Raw genomic sequence first — 14802 nt, forward strand, 5'->3', positions numbered from 1 at the left:
AAACTGGAGAACATGCTTCATGCAGCCTGGAGGGCCCTCCCCTCATCCCTGCATGCCTGTTGGGCAGCACCTCACGGCGTAAGGCTCTGGAGGCTCCCCTGTGACCTCAGGTCAGCCGGGGAGCCTCTGCGAGCCTTGGTCCCCATCTGCGGAGGGTCATGGGATGAGAGGTGGGTTTTGTGGCCTGCACTGTGCTGGGCACGTGGTCAGTACTGAGTGGATGCCAGTCTCCTCCTCTCCGGCCTTGTCCTTCCAAGAAGCGGCTCAGGCGCCCCTCCTCTGGGACACCCTCTGACCCCTCGGTCTCGGTTCTGTTCCCTTCGTTCCCTGTGGTTGCCTCTATCTCAGCACTTTCTACATCAGACTGTCTGTCTGTCTGTCTGTCTTCCCTGCTGGATGGGGCGCTCTGAGGGCAGGAATAGGTCCTCCAGATCTGAATCCTGAGGGCCCACCTGGCTCCTGGTGACAAGGGCTCGCCCGCAAACATCTGCAAAATGAACGAATTAATCGTGGCTTTGCCATCTCCACTGCCGCCCAAAGGACTGTTCCCCGCAGGCCCCTCTGGGGACAGACAGTCCGCGCCCCCACCCTGAGCCCTCGGTACTTTCCTCTGCCTGCAGTCAGACCAATTAGCACATCTGCACAAAGGGCCAGGCGGGCAGAGGGGCCGCTCAGCCCAGGAGCTGATTCGCCAAACAGCTCCGACACGCGCGCACGCCAGACACACAGGAGCGCCCCCCAACGGGGCCAAGGCCCTGCCTAGGGCCGCTGGGGGACAGCAGCTTGACCACCTCCCCAGCGGAGCCCCACGTTTACGCCGGGGGACCCACTCCCAGCAACGGCCCCCCGCCTACCCAAGATTAAAGCCAGGCTGCTTCTGCTGAAAGCCTCCGTCTATGGAAACAAACGACGCTGCATCTAGCAAGGGAGAAACGTCACACCTCCAACCATCTCAATAAGAACGCGCCAGGCCCTCAGCGTAACTAGCAGTGGGCTGTCGCGGCCCCTGTCCTCGTGAGGTTTTATCACCACTCCACTCTGATTTTAAAAGGACAGCCGGAGCCTGAGGGGCTTGGTGACATCCACAGACTGGCCCCAGTCCAGGGGGAGGACCGGCGCGCTTCCAGCTCCAGCTTATACTTGTGGGGTCTCCTCTCTGCCCAAACGTTGCCTCCTCAGCTGTCGGCGGCTTTGTGACATTTGTCCCTGGGAAAGAGAGAGGGGAGGGAGGAGGAGGGAGAGGGGGGCCCAGCAGCTGCTTCTGACTCGTGTCCTCTCTGAGGGACCAGGGGGTGGGGTGGCAGGAGAGACAGCTGCTGGCCAGCCAGTCTCCTCGTTCCCTAATCCCATCCCGGCTTCCTGCCCCATCCGTGCTCCTCGGATGCCCAGACGTCTGCTGGAGTAGGACACAGCAGCAAGGAGCGGGCCGGCAAAGCACTACTCGCTCAGCCTTTCGGAAACGCTTCTTCAGCTGTTAGCAAGTGTCAGACAGTGGACAGGCGTGCAGGGTACAAAGAGTAAAAACAGGTTTTCCTTACCGCGCCCGGGTAAGATGCAAGTAAAAGAGGACACAGTAACCGCTGTAGGAAGTGCTCCGGATTCTACCCGGGGGCAGTCAGGCGGGCTTTCTGGAGGAGGAGATGCCTTAGCTGTGTCTTGAAGGAGATACGTTAGCCGCGTGAAAAGGTGGGAGCAAGGGACAGAGACCAGCCTCTCTGGAGGAACAAGCAAGAAAAAAGGGGCACCTCGAGGTCAGAGAAGCACAGCAGCCAAACATTCACCACCTTCCGTCTACAGATCCGAAAGAGGTCACGTCAATTCTATTAGGATGCGCTCAGGGGCAAGAAAAATAACACCCAGGTAAAAGTCACCCAAGCCAGGGCCTTCCAAACCTCAGGGCGCATACAAATCACCCAGGGATCTGGTTAAAATGAAGATGCTGATTTTTAAATGATTAAATGGTTCACATGAGAAGACCTGGGATGGGGCCTGAGCTTCTGCACAAGCTCGTTAGAAATGTGGAACATAAATGACAACATAATTGGCCAATATAACGGATAATACCATCAGTGTGAGGTGTGGACCACGCTTTGGGTAGCAAGGGTTAAACTTCAAGGAGTTGCCTGGACCAGGCTCTTCCACGGTGGGTCCGGTGACTCAGAACGTCACCAAGGGTCAGGCTTCTGTCTTTCTATCCTGCTTCCCCAGCACAGCTCTCCTCATCTTATGTTCTTATAATCAAAGATGACTGTTACAGCTCTAGACGGCCCATCCTCCCACAACCGAATCAAAGCCAAGAGCAAAGGGTGCTTCTCCTGAGACGGCTCTTCTTTTCCATCAGGGAGAAAAATCTCTCTCAGAATGGATGAATGAATGAATGAATGAATGAATAAATAAATAAATATACACACATACATACACACACACATACATACACACATAGATACATATCTGTTTGTTTCTCAAGGGAGAAGAGAGAGAGATTCATTATGAGGAACTGGCTCATGCAATCATGGAGGCTGAGAAGTACCAAGATCTGCAGGGTGAGACGTCAAGCTGGAGACCCAGGGGAGGCAATGGTATGATTCTGGTCCAAGTCTGAAGGCCTGAGAACTGCGACAGTGAGTGTTGTAAGTTCCAGTCAGAAGGCCAGCAGGCTGTAAGCCCAGGAAGAGCCGATGTTTCAGTTCAAGTCTGAACACGGGAAAGAGCCAATGTTCCAGTTCAAAGGTTGTCAGCCAGCCTTTCAGTCCTATCCAGACCTTCAACTGATTAGATGAGGCCCACCCACATTAGGGAGGGCAACCTGCTTTACTCAGTCTACTGATTTAAATGTGAATCTCATCCCAAAACACCCTCACTTAGACACCCAGAATAATATCTGACTAAATATCTGGGCACCCCATGGCCCAGCCAAGTTGACACATAAAATTAATCATCACACCTCTTGGTGGTCCCCCTCTATGTTTCATTGGCCACAAGTGGGTCATGTACCCACTCATGAACCAATGGCTGACAAAGAAAAATGGGGTACCATGATGCCTCCAACACTCAACTAATCCCCCAGGACTGCACCCAACTTCTGAGTGAATATTGCTACTAGCGCTGGACTGAACAAAATCAGTGTTCTTTACCTATTGGGTAGGCAAGCAACAGTGCCACAAAATCGAGATCCAGATAACTATGGTCTTTAGCTCCTACCTCGACCACTAAGCCCCTCCATGCTCCCATTCATTTCCGGCAGTCCCAAAGTTCTATCTTTTGTTTCCTCATATGCAGTCCTGGGTACCACCAACCACCTCTACCCTTGAGCCCAACACTGCCATGCAGCCTCCACTACTCCAAGCTATAGATCTGTCGATGGACCTCAGACCCTGTGTGACCTAACGGCCTGGCAGACCCTGAGAAGTGAGAATGAGAACGGCTCCCTCATCAGGCCTTAAGAGATAAAGTGCTGGGAATTACAGGACAGTTCCATGGGTTAGGACTACAGTCTTTTTCTCCCCATAACACACACCTCAGCCTTAGGGCTGGGTCAGAGCAGATCTACACACCACCCTCCAGCCTGTCCTGAAGACACCACCCCCCCCGTCTGTCTTGTACAGAACCCTCAATGAATCCTCTCGAAATGCCTCAGAGCCCCTCTTTACACTATGACTACCCCCCATCAGCTCATGCTCTTGCCTTGGTCCCAGCCTCATTGCTAAACACCCCCGAACTGTATGGAGCCCAGTTTCAGATGTAGTTTGTTTTCCACCGAGAGCTTTTCTGCCCTCATTTAAATCAGTAGCCATAAATAGATACTTGGGGTGGACGGGAAGAGATACCACGTATTCTGTGAGCCAGACATACCTCATCTCAGCTGTTTCCACATGGTATATTCAGTCATACATGAGTATGCAGTCATTTTTTACGTGGGTAAAGGTGGAGTGGGGGCTATGTTAAGAAATGAAGTTCAAGCAGAATGGAGGGGCCAGAATATTCTTTCACCCAGAAATTCAACAAGCCGTCAAAAATTCACGTCCAACTTTAGAGTCAGCCCTCCATATCTGTGGCTCTGCATCTAATATCCGAATCCACAGATTCAACCAACTTCAGACTGTGTAGGACTGTCGTACGTTTTTATTGAAAAAAGATCTGCATATAAGTGGACCCACACAGTTCAAACCGGTGTTGTTCAAGGGCCAACTGTATTAGAAAAAATATATCTAAAATCAATAATTTAGGTATCTGTCCAAAGAAACTAGTAAAAGAAAAACAGATCAAGCCCAAAGTAAATAGAAGGAAATAATAAGTGTCAGAGAACAAATCAATGCAACAGAAAAAACACAACAGAGAAAATCAAGCAACCAAAGCTGGTTCTTTGAAAAAGTCAAGATTGATAAACCTTTTGCTAGACTAGCCATGAAAAGAGGAGAGAAGACATAATTGTATGTCATGAATGAAGCACTACTACAGACTCTACAGAAAATAGAGATGATAAATAGAAACAGAATAGAGCATTATGGATAACCCGATGCCAACTCCCATGTGTGCTTTTCTTCCCCATATCACCAAGCAGTTCTCCAGCACCAGCTGGGCTCAACTCAATTCTGACTCTATCTACCTGGAGGCAGCATCAGATTCTACAGGTTAAAGGTTCAGTCCTACAAGACTGCTCACCCCTCCCCCACTTCAGGAACCCATCGCAAGTCCAGGTTGTCACCTGTGCTTCAGACTGACTGGCTGTAGACCAGCCAGTGATACCCACGACCCCTGGTTGGGTATGATCAATTTGCTAGAGTCACTCATAGAACTCAGAGAAATATTCCGCTCACTAGAGTACCGGTTTATTATGAAAAGATATAATTCAGTAACAGCCGGCGGGAAGAGATGCATAGGGCAAGGTATGGGGAAAGGGGCACAGAGCTTCCACGCCTCCTCCAGGCACACCACTCTCCCAGCAAATCCACATGTTCACATACCTGGAAGCTCTATGAAGCCATCCCTTTGGGGTTTTATGGAGGCTTCATTATATAATCACGGTTGATTAGGTCATTGGCCATTGGTGATTGAACTCAAGCTCAAGCCCCTCTCCCCTCCCCTCCCCTCCCCTCCCCTGAGGGGGTGGTGGGTGGACTGAAATTTCCAACCTTTTAATCATGGGGTTGTTTCCTCTGGCAACCAGTCCCCATCCTTAGGTTACCTAGTGACTTTCTAAAAGTTACCTCATTAACATAACAAGAGACACCATTACCACTCTCATCACTTAGGAAATCCCAAGGGTTTCAGGTGTTCTGTGCCAGGACCAGGGATGAAAATCAAATATATATTTCTCATTAAAAAACATAATATCACACCAACAAATTACACAACTGAAATAAGATAGAAAAATGCCTAGGAAGACACAAATGATCAAGACTGACTCAAGAACAAATAGAAAAATCTGAAAAGACCTATTAAAAAGTTAAAAAGTTGAATTAGTCATTTAAAAACTTCCCACAAAGAAAACCACAAGCCTAAAGGTTGTAAATTCTGGTGGTAAATTTCGTAATTTTTACCAAATATTTGGAAGGAAGGAAGAAATAATACACATTTACACAAACTTTCCCAGAAAATTGAAGAAGAAAGATTATTTCCCAACTCACTCTATGAGGTCAGCATTATCTGATACTAAAACTAAAAGAAATTACAAGAAAAGAAAGCTACAAACAAGTATACAAATTTTTAAACGAAGTATTAACAAACAGAATGCAACAATATATTAAATGGGTAACGCACCATGGCCTAATGGGATTTGCCCCAGGAATGCAAAGTTGATTTAACGTGAGAAAATCAATCTGTATAATTCACCATATTAGCAAAACACGGTAACTGTGGCACCGGACACACAAAGGGACCAATGGGATAGAGCAGTAAATTCACAGATGATCCATGTGTGTAGGACTGTAACCAAAGGCACTGTCATTGTCTTGGTGTTTCAGCCAAGGCTCCGTGGCCGAGAACAAGAGATGACAGGTACCCACGTATTCTAGAGGTGTCGGGCCATCTACGTGGACATCGCTCAGAGGTGCCCCAGACACAGTCTCCATCGAGGTGGGGCAGTGATGGGAAGAGAGGGGAGGGAGGTGGTCAGCGGGGACTTGTCGGGGTAGTGGTACTGCCCCTCGCCGCCAAGGAGGAGGAGAGGTGCAGCTCCCCGCCACCACCAGCGAAGGGACTGCAGCCCCTGCCCCGGAGCAGGAAGCAGTGCCGGGGTGGGGGGCGTCAGACGCTGCGGAATGCGAGGAAGTTTGACGGAGCAGCTGAGGAGAGATTATTCCCTCTGCTTCTAAGCGATCCCCGACAGCTGAATGCGGGGTGAGCGTGCTCCTGGGGGTGTGCTGTGCTGGGGGGACCCCTCCCCGGCCTCTCCAGTCAGCCTCCTCCGGGATAAACCCGGGCGGGGGCGGGGGGAGGTCAGGTTACCAAGATGCCATTGCACCCGCCAGGGCTCTTCCTGTCCTGCAGCCTCTCTGAGCTTTCCACCTGGTCCCTAGTGAAGACAGGAGGCCGGCTGGCGTTACCTGATCCAAGTAAGCCCCAGGAAAGGAGTCCCGCCCTCTGCTCCCCCCAGGTATGGATTTGGTGGCTTTTACTGGGGCGTTTCGCACCAATGTTAATACATTCACTCTGCTGTACGGACCCAGGATTGCAGCTGGGAGGCTCCACACTGCTGACCGACCCTAAGCTGGTCGGACGCCCAAGCATCACCGACAGAGGCCAACACTGGACGCCAGGAGCCCCAGATGATTCACTGGTCTTGACAGATGTGTGGTGACCTCCTCATGCCGACGCCCTTGGACGTGTTTTTCTCTTGCTCGTAACTCCCACCTCCCGACTCCGCCCACCCCAAATCCTCGCAGCTGCAGCGCTTTCCCCAGGATACCTTCCAGCCTGTGCCTCTCACCCGAGAGTCTGCCCAGATCACGGACACCTGGGGGTGTTTTCTCCAATTGTCTCCGGTTGGTTTTGTCTCCAGGTCCCACTTCCCAGCTGGGTTTTTGTTCGCTTACAGGATCTCAGTTCCCTGACCAGGGACTGAACTCGTGCCCCCTGCAGTGGAAGCGCAGCGTCCTAACCACTGGACCGCCAGGGAAGTCTCCCCTAACTGGGTTTTTGATGCTGGCCCTAGCGTCCTTTCCTGACTGCCAGTCCCTGGACTCTCTTACACGATGAGCTCCAGGTAGATATTTTCAACATTTAAAGAAGGAACATTTGTGTATGTTTGGAAAACTACATAATAAAAAGTCAGTTAACACATAAACGTGAGGCTCCTCAAAATATTCACACTGGCTCCCCCCTACACTCCACCCGGAGTCACTCGGGGCCACGTGCCGAGATTACTGAGTAATCACCAAGTAACGCAGCTGACAAACGATTGGCAAATACAGTCCGTTGCGCTTCAACGTGACATCTGTGTTCCTAAAAACCACTGCTGGACACAAAATCACTCAATAAACAGCACCGGGCTTACGGGAGTAAATGGGGCCCAGAAACAACTAAATACCAGGGACACGTTCAAAACAGACAGCACCCGAGCGAAAACGGTGGCAGTTTTAACATGATAGACGGCTCATAAACACAAACATAGGAAAATGAGCACAGCACCTTACCTTGGAAATGACCTGAAGCGGGCTTGCGAACGGGGGGCTGGGCGGGGCTGCAGCCTCCGTGTCCTCGAGGACGGTGGAAAGTGTGACACCCGCGGGGAACGGGTAGGGCCCGCTGTCCTCGGTTTTCCTCGACACTGTCAAAGGGAAGCAGTCTTTCCAGCCTTTTATCCTGAGGCATGTGTTTCTGCCTTGGAGAGATAGGGCCTTTGAAGCAGGTGTTTACAGTAAATATCTGTTTCATCGAAGTTGAAAATCTAAGCCAACATTATAGACTTCTTTTACAATTAACTTGGGAATCACTGCTGGACATCTGTTTTCGACCTTTTCGTTTTCTATCACCGGCGCTCCGTGCTTTGGAAACTGCAGCGAGGCCTGAAACCACTGAGCCAGCCAGGACGGCGTGGAAACGGATGGCTCCTGCAGCATTCGCGGATTTGGGTGAAGGTGCGCACACACAAACGATGCCTTCCCCGCACACGCTCCCTGGAGTTGTGAACCTGGAGCCTTAGACGTGGGCGGCGTGGAACGACTGTTTCTTCTTTTTTCTTTAATATAGAAAAGCTCACCTGTGCAAAAGCAGAGGAAAGCCCAGCCTTTTGGGACCACAGGCGTGGTGAAGCGAGCTCGCCGGGAGCTGCCTGAGGTGTCCGGCTACCTACGTACGCATGCATTGTGCGTGCTCGTGCCTGTGCGTGCGTACGCGTGCATGCGTGCGTGCGTACGCGTGCGTGCGCGTGGACGCGGGCTGTGCGTATGTGCGTGCGCGCGTGCGTGTTTGTACAGGAGTGTGTGCGCGTTGTGCATGTGTGCGTGCTCGTGTCTGTGTGTGTACGCGTGTGCACGTGCGCATGTTGAGAATTCCTACCCTGCTCAGTTCAGTTGGACACGACTTGATGCTCACGGGCAAACGCAAAGTTCACGTTTGCTCAAATTTTTCCCTAACCTATCAGTTGCTTTGGAACAAATTCACAAGAGTTATAAACAAAACTAACTGGAAGTGGAAACTTACACGGAGACATCCTTTCTTCTGAACACCACTCTCTCTTCGGTATATTATTTACTGATTCTGATCAATAAATACTTTATTTCATCAACACCTGTAACCCTCCTGAATATAGGTTTTATCAACTAGAAAAAAATAGATTAAAAAAAAAAACTTTAAAAAACAGAAAAGGAGAACAGGAGGAGGAGGGAGGCCTGGAGGGGGGGCTGCACCTGTTCCTGGTGGCCTGCACGTGTTCGAGGGGTGTGTGTGTGTGCACTTGTACACCTCTCTCCACATACTAAGCATAATTCCAGGGTGTTGATAGGAGCTTGCAAAACGCTCCGTCCTATCAATAGAGCATGCACAAAAGATACTGAAGATGGCATTAGTGGTATCTGGATGGCATTCTTCTCCTTCAGGCTAGGAACTCTCAAGTCATATCCAATTTCAGCCCTAAAGTTACCTACTCATGATGAGCGTGTCCTCTAAAATCCCACTCTCCAGTCTCTTCAGTGACCCTGGGCTCAGCTCTCTCGCCCTCAGCCCTCACCAGCGCCTGTCAGCAGGAGGGTTAGTGTGTTTAAATATCCACAGACGTGTTTACAGTTTAGACATTTCCCAGGAGAGGCTGCCTCTGTGCTCTGCCCGAGTCCCGTGCCTTGAATGGTAGTAAGTCCTTTCAAAGACCTTACTATTCCTGGTGATAATAATCACAATAGTCATAATAATAGTGACAGTCACCTTGTTTTCAGCACATCCTCTGTATGTGCTGGGGTCAGAGATAAAGGTTTGAGGCACAGGATCACATTCTATATTTACCACGACCCTGTGAGCCAAGTATTACTATCAACCTGGTTCAACAGATGAGCAAACAGACTCAGAAAAATTAAGTAAATCACTTGCCCAAAGACACAGTTAATAGGTGTGTGTTAAAAAGTCACCAGACACTCCGATGGCTTGCTGCTGCCTCTGCCCTTCCCCTCCCCCCGTCTGGTAACCTATCTGAAACCACACCTCTTCCTCCATCTTTCCTTATCCCTTCCTCTGCTTTATTTCTGTTCGCCGAATTTACCTTACCTGACCTCATATCATATCAATTATTTGTTTATTGTCAGTCCCCCCTTGAGACTATTAAGTCCTCAGAGGTGGGGACTTGGTTTTGTCGCTGCTGAATCTCCAACACCTATAAGACGCCGGTCCACAGAAGTCACTCCAAAAAGATTTGTTCAGTGAATGAATATATCTCACACTAATTCAAACTAGGCAAAGTTGAAATGGTGTCATGCAAAATATTATTAAAGCTTCACTTTGCCAACCATTCGAATGTTTGCAGATTGTAAGAATTCACCAAGAAGCACACAATTTTGGGCTTCCCTGGTGGCGCAGTGGTTGAGAGTCCGCCTGCTGATGCAGGGGACGCGGGTTCGTGCCCCGGTCCGGGAAGATGCCACATGCCGCGGAGCGGCTGGGCCCGTGAGCCATGGCCGCTGACTGCGAGTCTGGAGCCTGTGCTCCACAACGGGAGAGGCCACAGCAGTGAGAGGCCCGCGTACCGAAAAAAAAAAAAAGAAGCAGCACACAATTTCAAAGCTGGTAGGACAGGGAAACTATAAGTTGTGTTTATACTGCAAACCATGGTTAAAAGAAAAACCTCGGCTTCTGTACTCCACACACTTCAGATACTGAAGTGTGGGTTTTTCCACACCAAGCAATACTGACTGGGTGCCCTACAGCTTAACTCATTTCTGACACTGACCGCCCAGAGTCAGCCCAGACACCACAGGTTAAGGGCCCCATCCCCCAAGACTGTCCCCAGCCTCAGACACCAGTCACAGGGAGTGGCTCCCCAGGTTAGCCACAACTTCTGTCCAGCTTGGCTACAAACTGGATGTTCCCACACCCCCCCCGTCAGGTTCAGTAATTTGCTAGAACAGCTCACAGAACCCAGGGAAACAGTTTACTTACTATTACCAATTTATGATAAAGGCTTCACCTCAGGAGCAACCACGTGGAAGGGATGCACAGGGCCAGGTGTGTGGGGAGGGGCCTGGAGAGTCCCAGGTGGGCCTCCCTCCCAGACCTCCAGGAGTTCACCTACCTGGAAGCTCTCCAAAGCCCTTGAGTTTGGGTTTTCATGGAAGCTTCATTACCAAGGCTGATGGATTACATCCCTGGCCTTTGGAGACCGGACTCAATCTCCGGCCCTACCCCCTCCCCAGAGGTCCAGGGGTGAGGTTGAAAGTTCCAATCCTTTAATCACAGGGTTGGTCCCTCTGGCAACCAGTCTCCATCCTCCCAGAGCCACCTCATTAACATAAATTTGAATGAGGTCAAAAGGGGCTTGCTATGAATAACAAAAGCAGTTCCAATCACCTCTATCACTCAGGAAATTCCAAGGGGGCTAGAAGCCCTGTGCCAGGAACCTGGGACAAAACCAAATATATATTTTTATTATACATGCAGTATCACCACGGGGGTACCATTTCAGCTGGAAACTCTGGGTTCAGGACCCCCTGAGCCAAGCTGTTCTTAAACACTGGAAATCCTGGGAGTGATTTTGATAATTCGTGCACTATTATTTTCTCATTCACTAACATTATAATTTAAAGTATTTTGGGTGCCTATAAAAATATCACCCAAGTATTTACCATGTGCACATGGTGAAAAATTTGCCTGAAGTTCACCAACTTTGGAGCAGAAGTTAGATGAGATGAAACACTCTATAAGGAAGCCCAAACCGCACCCTGGACCCTACCCTGTTCATTTAGGGGAGAGGATTCCGAGAAATGTCAGAGCCACTGGCTGAGGAAACGGTGAAGAAGGAATTACAAGCCCCACGTGGAGCCATTTGTGCCTCACCCTCACCCCGCAGTGAACCAAGATTTCATGGCAGTTCCTTTCTTTCTTTTTTAGAGTTTTTGTTTTTTGTTATTTATTTATTTATGGCTGCATTGGGTCTTTGTTGCTGCGCGCGGTCTTTCTCTGCTTGTGGCGAGCAGGGGCTACTCTTCTTTGTGGTGCGCGGGCTTCTCACTGCGGTGGCTTCCCTTGTTGTGGAGCACAGGCTCTAGGTGGGTGGGCTCCAGTAGTTGTGGCTCGCGGGCTCAGTAGTTGTGGCTCGCGGGCTCTGGGATCTTCCCAGACCAGGGCTCGAACCCGTGTGCCCTGCACTGGCAGGCGGATTCGTAACCACTGCGCCACCAGGGAAGCCCCTTAATGGCAGTTTCAATCCCTCCTAGAAATGTCACCTTTAAAGCAGCCAATCTGCTATTTCCTGATCAAGGCTGGTGAGGTACGACCCCTGCCTCCCCTTCTCCCAAAAGAGATCAGCCTGGCCTGGAACAATCCTTTCTTTTCTTTGGCTAATAGCTCCCCTTCCCCGCCCTCCTTCCCCCTATAAAAACCCCTCGAGCTCCCACCTGGATGGGATGCTGCCCAATTCACGACTCAGCTAACAAAGCCAATCAGATCTTCAAGTTTACTCAGGTGAATTTTGTTTTTATAACAAAACATAAAGCAACTCTACAGCAACAATAATAACAGTTAATGACTTCTTTGCTTTGTCTTGCTACTTTGTATTTCTGTGACAAAATAGGTCTTGAATCACGTTAGCCAAAAGTCACCTCTTGCCTGTAACGCGACCACCGGGCTACAGGGCCCCAAGTCTCGCCTTGTCCGTGGTTCCTGACTCAGCTGCACCTGCAGGGTTGGCTGCGCGAGACGGGACCCCACCGTCGAGCCATAAGGGTAGTTCTCCAGCCACTCTGTACCCCGGGGTGGGGGGTCCCCAACCCTTCACGGCCAGCCCTGAGCTGAGGTTTCTTCTCACCTGGACTGCAGGGAGTCCCATCAGCTTCCCAGAATAAGCTGGACGGGCTTCCTGGGCAGAAGCCTTCACTGATGCAAACTCGGGGCTCCCCTAGGCCACCAAACCGTACGCAGGGCCCTGTGAGAAATAGGTCACTCCTTTGTCCGGAACCCTCCTGTCACGGGCTCAGCTAAACGTTAGCTGCTCTTTCAAACACAGAACCAACTGCCAACCCATATGCAGCAGAGTAACTTGAATGCTAACTTCCCGCACCTTCTGGGGCCCCGCACAGGCCTGTAAGGAGGAAACCAGAGTTAGGTTTGAACCTTGAGGCAGCTCAGTCCATCTCCCTCAGATGCTCCCTGCTGCCTGGCTTCATCCATTGACCCAGATCCCATAGCACTTTCTCCCTCAGGGCTGTCCAGGGATCCGACAGCCTGGGAGACCGTGGCATGCTGAGAAGGCCAGCAGGTGGCCCTGGGGGACAGTCAGGACACTGCGCTGTAGGAGGAAGGGCTGGGGGTGCAGGGGGGCGAGGAAGGAGGGAGGCTCTGTCCACAGAGAGCGCTTACCGCATTCCAGGTGGGGCTCGGCCCTGGGGTGCAAAGACAGCAGGACATGACTCGGCCGACCAGAGGGGCACAGCCGGGGGCCTAAGGCTTGAGCACGAGCAGGTGAGGCACCTACCGGGGATCCTGCAGAGCAAGGACTTTGGGCAGGTGTTTGGGCTTCCAGGAAAGTGCCCCTCTGTGCAAGAGTCGCCTCTGGATAGCTTCTCTGGAGAGCGGGAAACGAAACCAAGGAAATGAGAAAGACAAAGATGGAAACTATGCCGGGCGGGGTAATGGACAGACCACGAGCCGAGGCCAGAAACACGAGGGCTACCGCTGAGCTCTTCTGGGGACTGGCTAGGGGGATGGGGCAGAACTCTTCAGGCTCCGATTTCCTCAGCCACGCAAGGCTCTGGCTTGATTAGGAACAAGCCTACTCTGCACAGGGCCTGAGCCCCAGGCAGGGCACTGAGAGGCACAGTTCTTAGCATGGGGATGCTCAGGTCCTGCCCGTGCGCTGTCAGATGGGGGTCAGAGACACCCCAAGGATGCATCGACTTCCAACTGAAGTCACTGATCTCCACGATGCCTTGACACTATCCCCACAAACATGTGTTGAACACACTCAGCTGCAGAGGTAGGAACTCGGGGGCAAGCCCAGCTGACCGTGACATCCCTGGGCTGTGGGTCATTTTCCTTTCATCCCTAGAGTTGCTTCCAAGTTAAGGGAGGCGTTCAGCTGTACACCAGCCCCGTGGAGTCATGGCACTCTGACCAACGCCAATACTCACCAGCCATTTTCAGTGTGAAAATGTAGGTGCAGGCAGTGCCTTGCACTGAAGAGCATTTAATAAGTGTTTTGGGGAGAGGAACACATGCATCACACACTCTGCTTCGGAAACAGATGGATTCTGGAGCTCCCATGTCTCCTAAAAAGAAGGAAGTGCTGCAGCCCAACCCAAGGTGGTACCACAGGGTGACCAGTCTGGAGGCAAGAGCCGGCATCTCCTCCCTGTGTCCCTGGCCAGCATGTCTTCTCTGTGTCCCTGGCAACGATGCACATGACTGTGGAGGAAAAACTAGTTCTAGATCCCTGGGAAAAACACACAAGGAATGAGATGAAACGTCCTACTTAACTGGCCCCTGAACTCTCACAACCTGTTTTTCTGCTCTTTTCTACCTTATAAGCGTCCGTCCAAACTTTCTCCCGCTGTCACACCCACAGCCCTCAGGCCTGGACCTGCCTTCTCACATGTCCCCACCCTATCCGTCCATGTCCCTGCACACTGGTCCCGGCCCATCCACAAAAGAGCTAAAACAGGTTGTTGCTGTCTCACATCAGCCTCAAGGAGCTAAGGTCCTTTGTCTATAAATTCAAGACAGAGAATAAGGCCTGGAGCTCACTGTTTTGACCTGCCAAGTAATTTCTAACTATAGGAAAGAGGCATGCAGGCTTCCAAATACCACTCAGTCACACACACACACACACACACACACACACACACAGAATGACCCAGCATGCACAGCCAGAGGGCATCTAGGTCCTTCGGTGGAGATGTCATTTTGAAATTGCATCTGTAGATCTGGAGGAGAATCTAAGTTTACCCCTTTCTTTCCCAAAGAGAGTTTACTGAACACACAAGAATGCCGGCCGTTGACGCCAAAGCACAGAGGGCCTGACTGAAGGAGTACATTTGGGATTTTAGGCTCCACATCAGATTTAAGATACATGAAGATTAAAAACACTGGAACTCACCCAATAAGACAGTGTTGGTTGATCCCATACTAGTGAACTTATTACTTACAAGGGCACAATTCCAATGA

At 50.8% G+C, this 14802-nt stretch overlaps 1 long non-coding RNA gene across 3 annotated transcripts in view; it reads right to left on the bottom strand.

Annotated features, from left to right (window-relative positions):
- Positions 1 to 8353, bottom strand: part of LOC307176558 — a 215624-nt gene extending 207271 nt beyond the window's left edge. For all 3 annotated transcript variants that reach the window (XR_013824830.1, XR_013824831.1, XR_013824832.1), the window contains exon 1: positions 7635 to 8353. This is a non-coding gene — a long non-coding RNA (uncharacterized lncRNA). The remainder of the gene's footprint in view (positions 1 to 7634) is intronic.
- Between the last annotated feature and the right edge of the window lie 6449 nt (positions 8354 to 14802).

This window comes from Stenella coeruleoalba (genome assembly GCF_951394435.1).
Source record: "Stenella coeruleoalba genome assembly, chromosome: 18".
Taxonomy (NCBI): Eukaryota; Metazoa; Chordata; class Mammalia; order Artiodactyla; family Delphinidae; genus Stenella; species Stenella coeruleoalba.